The 13,746-nt window shown below is 38.0% G+C and overlaps 1 long non-coding RNA gene across 1 annotated transcript; it reads left to right on the forward strand.

The window, feature by feature from the left end:
* Positions 1 to 1,062: 1,062 nt before the first annotated feature.
* LOC311071799 lies at positions 1,063 to 13,746 on the forward strand. The gene is made up of 2 exons (XR_014603925.1): positions 1,063 to 1,745; positions 8,827 to 13,746. It is a non-coding gene; the product is annotated as an uncharacterized lncRNA (long non-coding RNA).

Genomic DNA, 13,746 nt, shown 5'->3' on the forward strand with positions numbered 1-13,746 from the left:
AGCAGATGGAGGAGCTGACGAGAAGGCGCCGGATCGCGTGGGTTGCCGCAATAATGAGAACATTTTTTAATTTTAATAAACAAATACAAAATATTGTCTTCTAAAATTCCCATAAATATGGTTCTGCCATGTGAGGGTGAGACTGTGGTTCTTGGACAAAGTTGTCATAGTCTGCTGTGCTCTTACAAACATGTGTCCAAGTGTTGTGCAGTGATTGCTAAATCAACTGGTTTGTAAAAACGTTTGTTAAAAGTTGTACAAAGCTAGAGGTTTTGTATTGTATATTCCTTGATGACTTGTAGGATAGTTGATGAATTGTATTGATTTTGTGGTTCATGTTAGCAGACGATAAAGCCACATTGCATGAATCAAATAAATTATATTTTTGTTTTCAATTAACAATTTGCTTTGATATTCTGTACATCTTTTTACATGCCCTTTTAAAATGTTAGTGAATCAAGGTTTTGTATAACGTTAACTGCTTAATACATTAAGTGACTTTTATCTGTTTCTGTACTGATTGCATCCACAAAGACTCTTTTAAATAACGTTACACATAAACTGGGATGGGCAAAGATACATCAATCTATTTTGAAGGGATGTATAGCTCTTAAACTCCTGCAAAGTGTACGCACTCAATTCAAAAACAAGGTTAACGATGTCCAGATTTGTGAGCGGAGGTAACGTTAGTGCGTCTGGATCTGTAACGTTAATCCAGTCTTGGACTGCTAAATCATATGGATCAACGTTGTTTATCGCGAACAATTTGTCCGAATAACGTTTTTGGTAGTGGCATTTAGTTTCTCCCGATAGGGTCCCTTCTCTTTTTCTTTCAATTTCATTCGTTTTTCTTCAATTTTACCTCGTTGTAGCCAAACACACCCAACTATTACGTCATAGCAACGGGCGGCGAAAAGGTAAACAGAGATCGTGCCTCCTAAGATGGCGGCCACGTCCCATAGTGCAACACTGCGTGACGTACCTTCACATTCCCATGGTACACATGGATAATACAGTATCTGAGCCAAAGCTGCAAAATCAGTGCTCAGTTTAGCGCATTGTGGAGAAAGGTGAAGAAGCTCCACCTGAAAGTGTCATTTCATTCACTTCAACCCCGCCTCAAACTCGACGTCAACGCAGAAAGGGTCACAATAAGAAACCTGTAAGAGCTGCTGAAGAATTGTCTGGTTTGCTAAAACACATGACTCTGTGAAGACATATTGTATTGAATGAAAAAGTCTTTTGTTCGTCCCTGTCTCTCTCAAGTCACATGAGAAAGCAATGACAAGGGTCTGTGTTCTCCCATACAAGGGAGCTATTGTATGTCCAAAAGGGACAGTCATGTGTGTGTGTAGAAAATAGACCAGACTAGCTGGTGTCAGCAGATGTGCATGTGATGTTTAGTTTATTTGTTCTTACAGTGAATATGATGTAATCACCTCGATTAAGGATATATAAAGCAAGGAATCTGGACGGATCTTTGCTCGTCCTTGCAATCTACAGCCCAGGAGGACATCAGTGCCTGGGTGCAGGAAGCCAGAAGACTTAATTGCCTAGCTAACATCACTCTGTTAGTTCAGTACTCTATTATATTCTGTAACAAGTTTTCTTTTCATTTTGATTCTTTTAATAAATATTGTTAAACATTTATTATAATCATCTGACTGGAACTTGGAATTCTTGAGTACGCTTTCACTTTTCTTCCCTGGACCAAAAGGATCCACTCCGGGAGAAAACACCAGAGGGTGAGCATTCATTTCTGTTAAAGAGAATTTATGCACTGTTTGATTGATTATCAGCCTAGCCAAAGAGGCAGCTAGCAACAGGGTTATTGTTGTGTAGCAATTCACGGTTGAAGAGTACCTAAAAAGGTAGGCTTATACTACAAAGGGGAAATTTGTTATATTTATAATTCTTATTATCTTTATAATAAAATACGAATTTGTAGAGACTGTTCACCTAACTCTTAGAAGTACGACTAAGGAATAGGCGCCTTAGTTACCGCGGGATTGTTTATATGTCCTTATTGGATGTAAAATAATTTGGAACGGTATTAATCGTAAGACATTCTTCTACATGGGGGCTCGTCCGGGATTAAATTGTAAAACCGGGAATAAATAAATGAGAAGCAATCTAATCAATCAAATTGAAATGACCCAGTATTATTCGCAAAAATAATAGAGGACGCTCTATTAGAAAGAGAAGCGAGTACGCGCGGCAGAACCAAAGAGTATCTGTAAAAATTAAAACTAATCCCGAAGAAAGAGGATAAAAAGTTTAACTAGTCTGCATTTTCAAAAAGTAAGAGACAGAAATGACTCAAATGACTCAATTACCACCTGATTTAAATGGAGGGCCGACTGCTAATCAGGAATCCATATACCGTATCACTATAACAAAACGTGATACTTTCCTAAAGCAAAAAGCAGCTAGGGAAAAAGATGAAGCTTGGTATATAGGAGATTATGAAATAAATAATGGACAGGAATTCATTTGCACTCAAGCAGCAGATGTAAGGGCCATTGTAAGACGAATTGATGACAATAGAATGAAAGGAGACAAAATTAAAATTCTTTTTGAGCCAGGAATGGAGGTAACATACAAACCAACCACAGATTCCAGTATAGAAGTATACTATGGAAAAACAAGAGTTATGTATGATGGCACGGCTATGCCTCAAAGACAACGCAGGGATTCTCATGACACAGAAATCTACTATTCTGATGTAGAAAAACCTGGTACTAGCGCTCAGAAAAGGTTAGACTTTCAAGAAACTAGTCCTGGCCTTCAATACATACCGCTGGCTAATGAATTAGTTCATACTTTAAATAGTATGAGCGGAAAAGCCCAGTTTAAAACCAGAGGTGAAGATACTACCACCGAAGGTGAAGAAACTGAGTGGGATGAGGAAGAAAGAGTAGTTTATCAATGGGACGAACCCATTCCACAGAGAAATAGAGTTAATCAAAGAAATTCTAGACCACTATCTCGTGAAAGAAAGAGTAGTAGTTATGCCAGAGAACACATAGATCTTGCAGGTAGAAAAACTCTAACAAAACCAGGGCATAATCTGAAAGAGAAAATCAGACAAGAGCCTGAATACATGCAAAGAATCTTCCTGGCCGCGACTGGACCAACTTCTGATGAAATATTAGACATGCCAGAAACAAGCCTTAAGGCTAAACACGATATGCTTGCTGAACAAAATGACTCTTGTCAAAAAGCTTTATCGTTGCTACTCCGTCTAACCCTATCGGAGAATAGAGGACGACGTGGTAGAGATCCGATTATGGGTGATATTTTTGAACTCAGAAAAGAGGTTCTGAAAGAATCGAAAAACCCCATATTGTATAGGAGACCGTTGCCAGAAATTTCAACAGAGACGGAAATAATTAGACATGACAACCTGTACTCTGAGGAGAAAAGGGTAGACCAAAAACTAACAGAAGGACTAGGCATAAATCTAGCTGAAATTGCTGCTTCCTCTGTGAAAGCTAAGAAAAGAGCAGAAAGTTACCCGCAGGCTAGTGGATCCTATAGAGGACAATACAACCAGTATGAAGAATCTGAGTCCAGCGGATCTGTTTACTCGAGAGAGGATTTTAACCAACAGTCAGACAATATTGCTAGATCGAAAAATGTACATAATATAACAGCCACAGAAGTAGGGATGTTCAATTCAATGAAGTTTGATCCAAAAGATAATATGAGAAACTGCCAGAGAATAGTGCAGCTAGGAAAGAAGCTTAATATCCATGATGAAGATATAGAGCTAATGATGGATCAACTTTTGAATGTAAATATAGGAATTAAGGATGTTTCAATTCACCAGAGAAACATTTCAGGGGAAACTAAAAAAGAAACTTATGAGAAAAGACTGAAGGAAGTAAAGAGCACAGGGTTACTTTTGTTCTGCAAAAATAGGGCCCTGGAGGGAAAAACCACGGCTGAAACTGTGGAAGAACTGTTAATGTTTGACAAAGATCTCCCAGGTCTAAATAAACTAAAATCTTGGGGTTATGAAACTGGCTGGGGAGAATTACAGAACTTTGCTGTGAGATATGACAGACGATCAAAACAGGAAGCGGACAAAAAAGGTAATCGAGAATCAAATTACCGGGACAATAACAAACAGCAAGTTCTAAGACGTTCCGAAAGACTAAAATCTCAAGTTCGGGATGCTCCACAAGGTACGAGGTATTTTGGACAACCAAAAACCTACAGGGAGAATAGAGATCAGTTTAGATCTGTTGACTTTCAGAGGAGAGGCAGATCACTGAGCAGAGCAGCACAAAGAAGACCTAATTGGGAACAAAGACCTACATTCACTAAAACTGCCAGTAAGCAAACTAGCTCTACATTTGTTTCTAGAGATGAATGGGACAAAATGACTCCTGAGCAACAAAACAAAATCAGGGAACAGAGAGCTAAACAAAGAACACCTGTAGAAAAAGCATATGTTACTAGACAAGCTAAACCTAAACATGTAAGACATAACCAAGTTGAGCAGAAACAACAATAGGACATCCTTAAAGGAAAAGCGACCATCCAATCTGACTTAGTTAAAGAACATGAGGGATTCTTTTATATCGACTACCATGGTAGAACGTTCTGTTTAGATACAGGAGCTGAAATTAGCTGCCTTACTGACCTACCTGTCGATGCCATAAAACAGAAAGGCATGATGAGGGTGTACAGTTTTAATAAAACTCAAGGCCCAATTGATACAGACTGGTATTTATGGAAAGACATAGCCATTATTCCTAATCAATCAGGAAATCTAATGACATTGCAGGACGCGACTAAAATTGTAGGTAAATTTAATAAGGAAATTAAAGTCAGATGGATGAAAATGGTCGACCTTCAAAAGGAAATTTCAAGAATGGTACAGGAAACCATACTTAATAAAAACAAATTGAGAGAAATCCTGGAAAAACATAAACATGGAGCCGCTAAATTTAAAAATGATGTAGGCCTATTAGGTAAAGAATATGAATATGAAATAAAGGGAGGAGTGCATAAACCGCAAAGACAATACCCCATTAATAAAAAAGCTTTACCTGAAATCGAAGAAACTATTAAAGAATTGGAAAAATTAGGGGTAATTAAAGAAATAAAAAACCCAATCACTAACTCACCACTGCAGGCCGTCATTAAACCTGATAATTCTTACCGCGTGGTTAATAATTTCAAATCTTTGAATAAGGTTTCGGAACCTGATACAAGATATTTAATTAATGCGAGGGATGTTACCAATGGTTTACCTAAAGGCAGAATATTAACCAAAATTGACTTAGCAAATGGTTACTGGACAGTTCCATTAACTGAAAACAGTATGGCTAAAACTGCGTTTACCTGCCGATCTAAAGCCTATTGTTATACAAGACTCCCCCAAGGGTTCGTAAACTCGGCTAACGCATTTCAGTCCATCGTAGTCACGCTAATGTCTGGTTTACCTGTGTCAGTTTATGTGGATGACCTTTTGATCATCACCGATGATGCTGATGAACACCTGAAAATCGTAGATGAAGTACTGACTAGATTGATTAAAGCAGGATTTAAACCCAGCTACAAAAAGATCGAAATAGGTAAAGAGGAAGTGGATTTTTTAGGCTTCGCTACAACAGGTATGGATCGAGGACTATCGAAAACTACCAAAGAAAAATTGGAAGATTTGAGACAAAATAGCCCAAAAAGTCTAAAAAATTTACAAAGTTTCATGGGACACATGAATTTTATCAGAGATCTGATACCAGGCTATGCAAAATTAGCAAAACCTCTTTATGGTGCCACGAAAGGCGATAAATTCAATTGGAGTGATGAATTAGAAAATACAAGATTGAAATTAATTGACTTGGCTTTAAACTCAGGTAGAATAGCAAGAAGAGAACATGATCAAAAATTGATCGTTAGTGTTGAAAATACCGCGGATGAAATAGAATTGGTCTTGTATAATGAAAACGATAGGAAAAATCCAATCCAGTTCATGTCATACCCAAAACCTGCTAATCAGCTAAAACAAGAACCAAAATCTGCGACTGATATCTTAGCTAGTATCGCTAAATGCTTGATACCTATAAAAACCTTAGCCCTAGATCAACAAATAATTGTAGAATCTAAAGGTGAAGGCATTACTCAGCTAATGAGGGAATCGAAAAACCTAGTAAGTGAAGCACCTAAAATTCATCAGTTTACATGGGCTAAGTGGAGTAAATTACTACAAGATACTCAGATCATTTTTGGACATAGTAAGCTTAACAAAAAAGACAAAATAACCGAAATACCTAAAGGTGCAAATGTCTGTTACTTTACTGATGGTTCAAAGGAAAACGATGAGGTTTGGTGGGGCTTCATTAGAAAAGAAAAAGGAAAGATAGTGTTCAAACAAAAGGGACAATTGTCTAGCGAAGACTCAGCACAACTTGCAGAAGTGAGAGCAGTCGTAGAAGCCCTAAGGCATATGAAAGCCACGAACACAGTGAAACCTATTATTGTCTCAGACTCAGACTATGTATACAAAGCACTGACTGAACATATTTCCACTTGGAAACTGAATGGATTTAGCACAGCTAAAGGAAAACCATTAAAACAAAACAGTTTGTGGAAGGAAATTGCATTATTATTAGATGATGTTAAACCAGTAGTATTGCACCAAAGCAGTCATACTGTGCAAACCACATCGGCCGCCAAAGGCAATGCCGAAGTAGACAAATTTATTAGACATAAGACGATCCGAACATCTAAAACTATCAATGTTATCACTAAAACAAGTGAGAATGATATCGTTGAAAAACTGCACATTGACTTAATGCATCCTAGTTTAACTTATATGGCAAAATACTGTAAAGCCACAGGACTTAACATACAGAACCTGAAGTCTACCTACTTTAAAATCAGGAAAAAATGTCCTGAATGTAGGAAAGTAATGACCAGCAGGTTTAATGAGTACGGAGCAATAAAAACAGACAAGGAGAATGAAGAGGTTTCAATGGACTGGGCTGGACCAATCCGCCCGCAAAGTAAATTAAAAAATTGCTACTTTTTAGTAATTGTAGATAACTGTTCAAATTTTCTACAAATATATCCGTGCAAACAAGCTACTAGCTCGGTAGTCGTACAAGCACTTAAAGACTGGATAAGATTTCGGGGTCCGCCCAATAGAATTCGTGGCGACAATGCCCCAAATCTTACAGGAAAGGAAGTTGAAGAATATTGCGATAAAATCGGAGTACAATTAATTAAAAGCGTGAAATATAGCCCGGAATCGAATGGCTTGGCGGAGAACGCGGTTAAGCGATGTAAAGAATTCTTCGTCAAAAACGAAAAACTGGGAGACTGGGATACTTTACTTGACCAATGCACGCATTTTCTAAATTACAGAATCAAACCGAGTGAACTCAAAATTGAAGATCAGCCTGAGCAGGAAAGTTGTAACAACAATCCATTTAAGGTAGGCGATCAAGTAATTATACTACATAAAATCAGAGGTAAGAGATTTAAGCACAAAACTGGAACCGTGGACACGGTGACCAAAATTACTTCCAACACTACTGTGCAATTGGAAAATAACGGGATTTGGTCATTAAGAAACCTAATTAAAGCATAAAAATGAAGAAAGTTGTATTTGAGTCAATAATCGAATCAAAAACAGGATGGGTCAGATGTCAAAATGAAGCATACGAGCTACTAAGAGTCAAAAAGTGGCATGAAGACTGCCCTGATGGTACCATTAGCAAATTGATACCATTCACAAGCTGTTGTATCTGCGAAGCAACTGACATAGCAGAATTACTTTGGGAAGGCCCGAATGAGTCTCGGCCAACAAAAACAAGCTTAAAAACAATCCCTAGCATGGGAGAGCATAACCTCTTCACCTGGTACAATCCGGACGGTAAAATCGGACATTGTGCTTTAGGTGAAATTTCGGTATGTGGAAACTGCAGACTAAGTAAACAACAATGGGTCATTCAAAAGACACAACGAGGAGAAAACAATTGTGTCTGTCGAACCTGTAAAATATGTGAAGAAAAAATAATTTTACTAGGCTCGAAATGTTCTTGTACATTTAGAAACTGTACGTTAGAACTTTGTAACAGATGTGAAAAGCTAGAAGAGCGGAAATGGGTCCAGACGGTCAGTAAAAAAGAAGTCTGGTTAACCCGAAAATCTGAATTAGCCATGGGATGCGTTTCCCAAGGTAAAATCATGTCCGAATGGGTTAGCAATCCGATCCAATTAATGGAACAAGATGAACAAGCATGGCTATACCGCTACTGTGAAATGTCAGGGCTTGGAAACCCCTCCTATACAGACCCTCTGGAGATTGGTTCTGTATTAGGCCAAGTATTGGGACAAATCACATGTTTGGATGCGTGGGAAAGAGTGATCTCACATAACCTAAATGATCCAAAACAAATCATACTCGTAAAAAGACAGGGTCAGTATGAATGCAGCACAGCCGAACAATTTATTATTGCCGAAATTAAAAATATGACCTTCCTCATTGAACAACATAACTGGGAAACCAGAACATGGGAAGACGGTGTAAGAGAAACTACATTAACAAGAAGGTCCAGAAGTCAGATTATTATGACTGGGCAAGCTTGTTATAAAATTAAACATGCAGAAAACAACGCATCCATGATTAAAACTCTGATAGTGAATCTCTGTTGTACCAGAGGTTACATGAACATTGGCTTTGCCATACAGGGTTTTAAAATAGATTGGATAACAGAAGTTAAGCCTTTTAAACAAAGACTTCGGGACTGGCTGCTCAAAAAACAATTCTAGGGTCAGACAGGCAATTCTTTGTTCTCTCACCCACAGCTTAAAAATGCCTAGAGGGGACACAGGGCGAAGGCTACAATCCATACACAGACGACTACGCCAGGAAATGACTGACAATTTACAGGAAGTCCTTGCATGGATAAGTATGACTTTTATCCTTCTTGTATGCATTTTAGCTGGATTCGGAACGAAAGAAACAGAGGACATCTACACTGTTTACCCTTGTTCTAAAATAGAAAAGATAGATAAATTACACTGCTATAATCAGACAATAATGGTTAAAGGTTCACCTTTGATTTTAGCAGGAATAGAATACGATCCTGAAAATAATGCTAAGCTAATAAGAAACTGGATAGCGGATATAGATCCAGAATACTGGAATTGTACTAGTATAGGAAGTTTCATAGATTCAGCTGCAAGTTATGGTCCCACAACTGAAAAAGGGATAACTGTAAAGAAATGGAACAAACTGAAAGTACTGAACCAAACACACGTGTTACTAAAAGGACAAGAAATAGACCTTAATACAGCCAAAAACATTAGTGTGAAAAACTTTGACTTAGTATGGTGGACATATTCGTATGGAAAAACGATTTCCACATTGGAATGGGACTGTGTGACGGGAGAAACCCGCATACAAAGAATAAAAATAATGGATAAAGAAAACCAAGGTAAATTAGAAGTGGCAGATGATTTAGCCGTGACAAATGAATTAGAAGTGACAAGTGATTTAGAAGTAGTAGATGATTCGGAAGTGACAGGTAACATGGAAGAAACCAAAGAAATGGAATCACTAAAATTAAGTTCCATGACACCTGCAGCGCAACGTGCAGGGCCAAAACCAATAGATCGTTGGCTTCGTATGAGTGAATGCGGAGATAAAACTATAATTCATTCAATCCATGAAAACAAACCTATAATTCCTGCAAAAACCACGGAGTGGATAAACTGCTATAATAAACCTCGAGCCACGCCAATGTGTAATAAGATCCTAAACTGTCCGTGGATAACTAAGATGATTTGGCCAAGTAACAAAGACAGGTCAACGGTTGATCACAAAAAGCAATGTGCTCGTAAACTTAACCCAGAGAAAAAGGTATGGTATTGTGTTATAACAGCTAAGGCCCCGTGGAACCAAACTCTTATGGAAAAATATGAAAAAGATACTATTACCATATGGCACAAATGGATAATGAAGAATTATAATTTCACAGCAGGGACAAGTAGTGAAGCAGACAGAACTACATGGACTGTGAAAGCTACATTAGAAGGAAAGAAGAGATTGAATGGTAATCATAGACATCCATACACCCTAGAATATTTTCAGAATTCAGGCATCCCAGAAAAACTTATAACTACCTCTGGAATAGCAAAATACCTAACAACGAAGGTAATAGATCAACAATACAGGAGTGCATTGTTGTTATATATGATGCAAGGAGGGGAAGCTTTGAAACATTATACCATTGCTAAACGACCGACTGGATACGTAAGATACCATGGAAGACATCAAGATATAAAAGATATACATACTGGAAGAAAAGAAGGAAATTTGATTTGGCCAGTACATATGAAGTATCTAGGCTCACATAAAATCTTGAACTCCTATAGATCCCAAAATATAGGTCAATGGGAAAGTGGCTATTATTTAAAAGTATCTGATCCAGATAGATACTCATGGGGGACTCAGAGCAAAATATATATCAGGCCCACGAAAGGAAACTTTAGGAAAAATTGGAACGCCACAGGTTGGTATGGAGGACCTTGCAGCAGAAGGGATAATTTCGATATTGTAAAATCCTCAAAAGGAAATAGGATAGCATATAAACTGAAGTGTGTCAAGGAATTCGATTTAGGAACAGAAGTATTAATGGTAGGTGAGAGAATGGATAATAAGAGAATAGAATTTTGGAGCGATCGAGTTGAGACTAAATATTTGTGCAAAGGAGATTTATTTGACAATTGGCAACATGCCACATTTAGTGCACCAATAATGCAATCATATGCCGCCAAGAGCACAAAGGGGAACATCGATAGGAATCACATGTCTTGCAATTTTGAAGCCATGGAAGGGAACCTCTGGAGAGGGGAGAACTTGAAAATTACCCCCCTTGTTCTGAAACAGATGATTGGCGAAACACAGATAAGAAAGATTTGTGCTATAATTCCTTATATTAAATATATAAGTGAATGGAAGGATTTATTACATCCAATCGATGATTTCATTGAAGCGGAAAGCCTTGGCGCGCACTGGATACACCGGTTAGATTACTGGACGAAAACCAGAAGTCCTTCAGACGTAACTCTAATTAAATTAATCGGAAAAATAGTAAAAACAGCATTTGAAGATATAGGTGGAAAAATTAAGGCAGTGGCCACAAGTGTATGGAACACAATGACAGACGCATGGAAAATACTAAAAATTGTACTCTACTGTGGGGGAGGAACAATTGTAATTATTATAATAATGGGTATCATGATTAAATCAGTAAGAATATGTATACATTGGAGGCAACTGAGACAGCTAGCCAACAGAGCCAAATATAGAAAAATACGACTGTCAGCTGACTTTTCGGAATCCGAGAATGAGAGTGAAGGAGAGTTGCCCAAGGCTAAACAGAGAAACATAAAAATGTAAAGAAGTCGTAAAAACACTCCACTCGTTTACCAACCAGCCAACTGAACTGACCATTTCACTAAGGAACTTTCTTTGAAAAACCTGAACGATGGAATCGATGACAAAGCAAAATTGGGGAAACAATTCCAATGAGACGACTTGTACCACCTTACCGGTAAATAAATTTCAAATTATAACCTACAATGTGATTTTGATCCTTTACTGGATATTTTCTATAATGGGATTACAAGGGGTATACCAAATTCCAATTGCAATATGTAACTTAGCCTCATTTAATTTGGAGAAAAGGCTATACCCGGTAAGCATGATAATTGGACAAGTTGTGAAAAGCCCTAAGATGAAATCCATATTTGGAATTAGAGGCTTAATAGCAATGGAAATCCTCCATATAATACTTGTCTCGGGAAACTTGATAAAGTATTATCTCGAGGTCCAGTACGTAAAATACATAGTATTTGCTTCTACTCTTTCGGTGATTCTGTATATTCTAATACTTGCCACCAGAAGAGTAGAAATGGAAGGTACGAAAATGACTGTTTATGAAATATCTGTAATAACAGCTACATTTATGATAATGATGATTGCAGAATACTATGATGATTATGTGATGTGTGGTATAGCAATATTAATAGTTAGTAATGACTGGTTTTATGTAACAAAACTGTTAAAAGCTGGTAAAGAATATTGTCTCCATATTGAGCTGACAAACCTTTTTGTAATTTACAAATAGGATGCCTCAGCCCTTGGAGGGCAGAAGAAAAAATACATAGATTGCACCTCAGATGGAATTTGTGGACCCAAAAATGTGACTAAGAGACGAATGAACTGTATTATATGTGGAACACTTCCAGGAGGCTTAAGAATAAGATGTTTTTTGTTGAATGAATGGCAAGACCTCTGTTCAAATTGTACTGTGATACAAAATGTGAAAATGAGTGAAATTGCACAAGTGACTGTAATTGAACGAGAGAGACGAATGAATCGTCACGGTCCCTGGGTGTCGGGGAGTTTTATAAAATGGTGTATGGCTATGAAATTTAAATGCTGTAAAGCCAGTGAAATTCTAAATGTGCAGGCTGGGTGTAGAAATACTTATACAGCTAGTAGATATCACCTGGAACCAAGGGTATTCCGAAAGAAAAAGAAAAATGGAGGCTTGAAAGAAATAATAGGAGTTATTTACAGGCATTGGATCTTGGATAGGTCGAGCCAACCCGACAGTACCAAGCAAAAATTCAGCTATAGTTGTGTTTATGTTCCAACAGAACATCCTCATGCCAGAGGCCCCGGGAAAGTGGACAATGGTACCGCTAACTCTCGACGTGGCCGAAAGAGGACTCATCTTCGCAGTCAACCAATTGAATTTGGACAAACTGCTAAAAGTGTGGCGGAAGAACCACGAATTTCAGTGGCAGCCAGCACTCAAAGCCTGGCACCGGCAGAAAGTTATCCAGAGTCTGAAAACCTGGTGTCTTCAAGCTGGGATGAGCCAGGATCAAGCCAATTCATTAAAACTGATGATATGTAAAAATGATGGAATCAGTCACCGCCTGTACCAATTAGAAATTGACGGCTTTACACCTAGCATTTACTGTACTGATTTTGTAAGCAAAATAGATAGATTTGGTGTAAGGGATTTTGTAGGTAAATTGAAACGTAGACCTAAAGCTAGGCTGAACAAATACAGAAGAGTTAAGGAAGCTCATTCAATGACAAGAGGGGATGTGGAGAAAGGTGAAGAAGCTCCACCTGAAAGTGTCATTTCATTCACTTCAACCCCGCCTCAAACTCGACGTCAACGCAGAAAGGGTCACAATAAGAAACCTGTAAGAGCTGCTGAAGAATTGTCTGGTTTGCTAAAACACATGACTCTGTGAAGACATATTGTATTGAATGAAAAAGTCTTTTGTTCGTCCCTGTCTCTCTCAAGTCACATGAGAAAGCAATGACAAGGGTCTGTGTTCTCCCATACAAGGGAGCTATTGTATGTCCAAAAGGGACAGTCATGTGTGTGTGTAGAAAATAGACCAGACTAGCTGGTGTCAGCAGATGTGCATGTGATGTTTAGTTTATTTGTTCTTACAGTGAATATGATGTAATCACCTCGATTAAGGATATATAAAGCAAGGAATCTGGACGGATCTTTGCTCGTCCTTGCAATCTACAGCCCAGGAGGACATCAGTGCCTGGGTGCAGGAAGCCAGAAGACTTAATTGCCTAGCTAACATCACTCTGTTAGTTCAGTACTCTATTATATTCTGTAACAAGTTTTCTTTTCATTTTGATTCTTTTAATAAATATTGTTAAACATTTATTATAAT

Source organism: Abramis brama, assembly GCF_963993115.1.
Source record: "Abramis brama genome assembly, chromosome: 21".
Lineage (NCBI taxonomy): Eukaryota > Metazoa > Chordata > Actinopteri > Cypriniformes > Leuciscidae > Abramis > Abramis brama.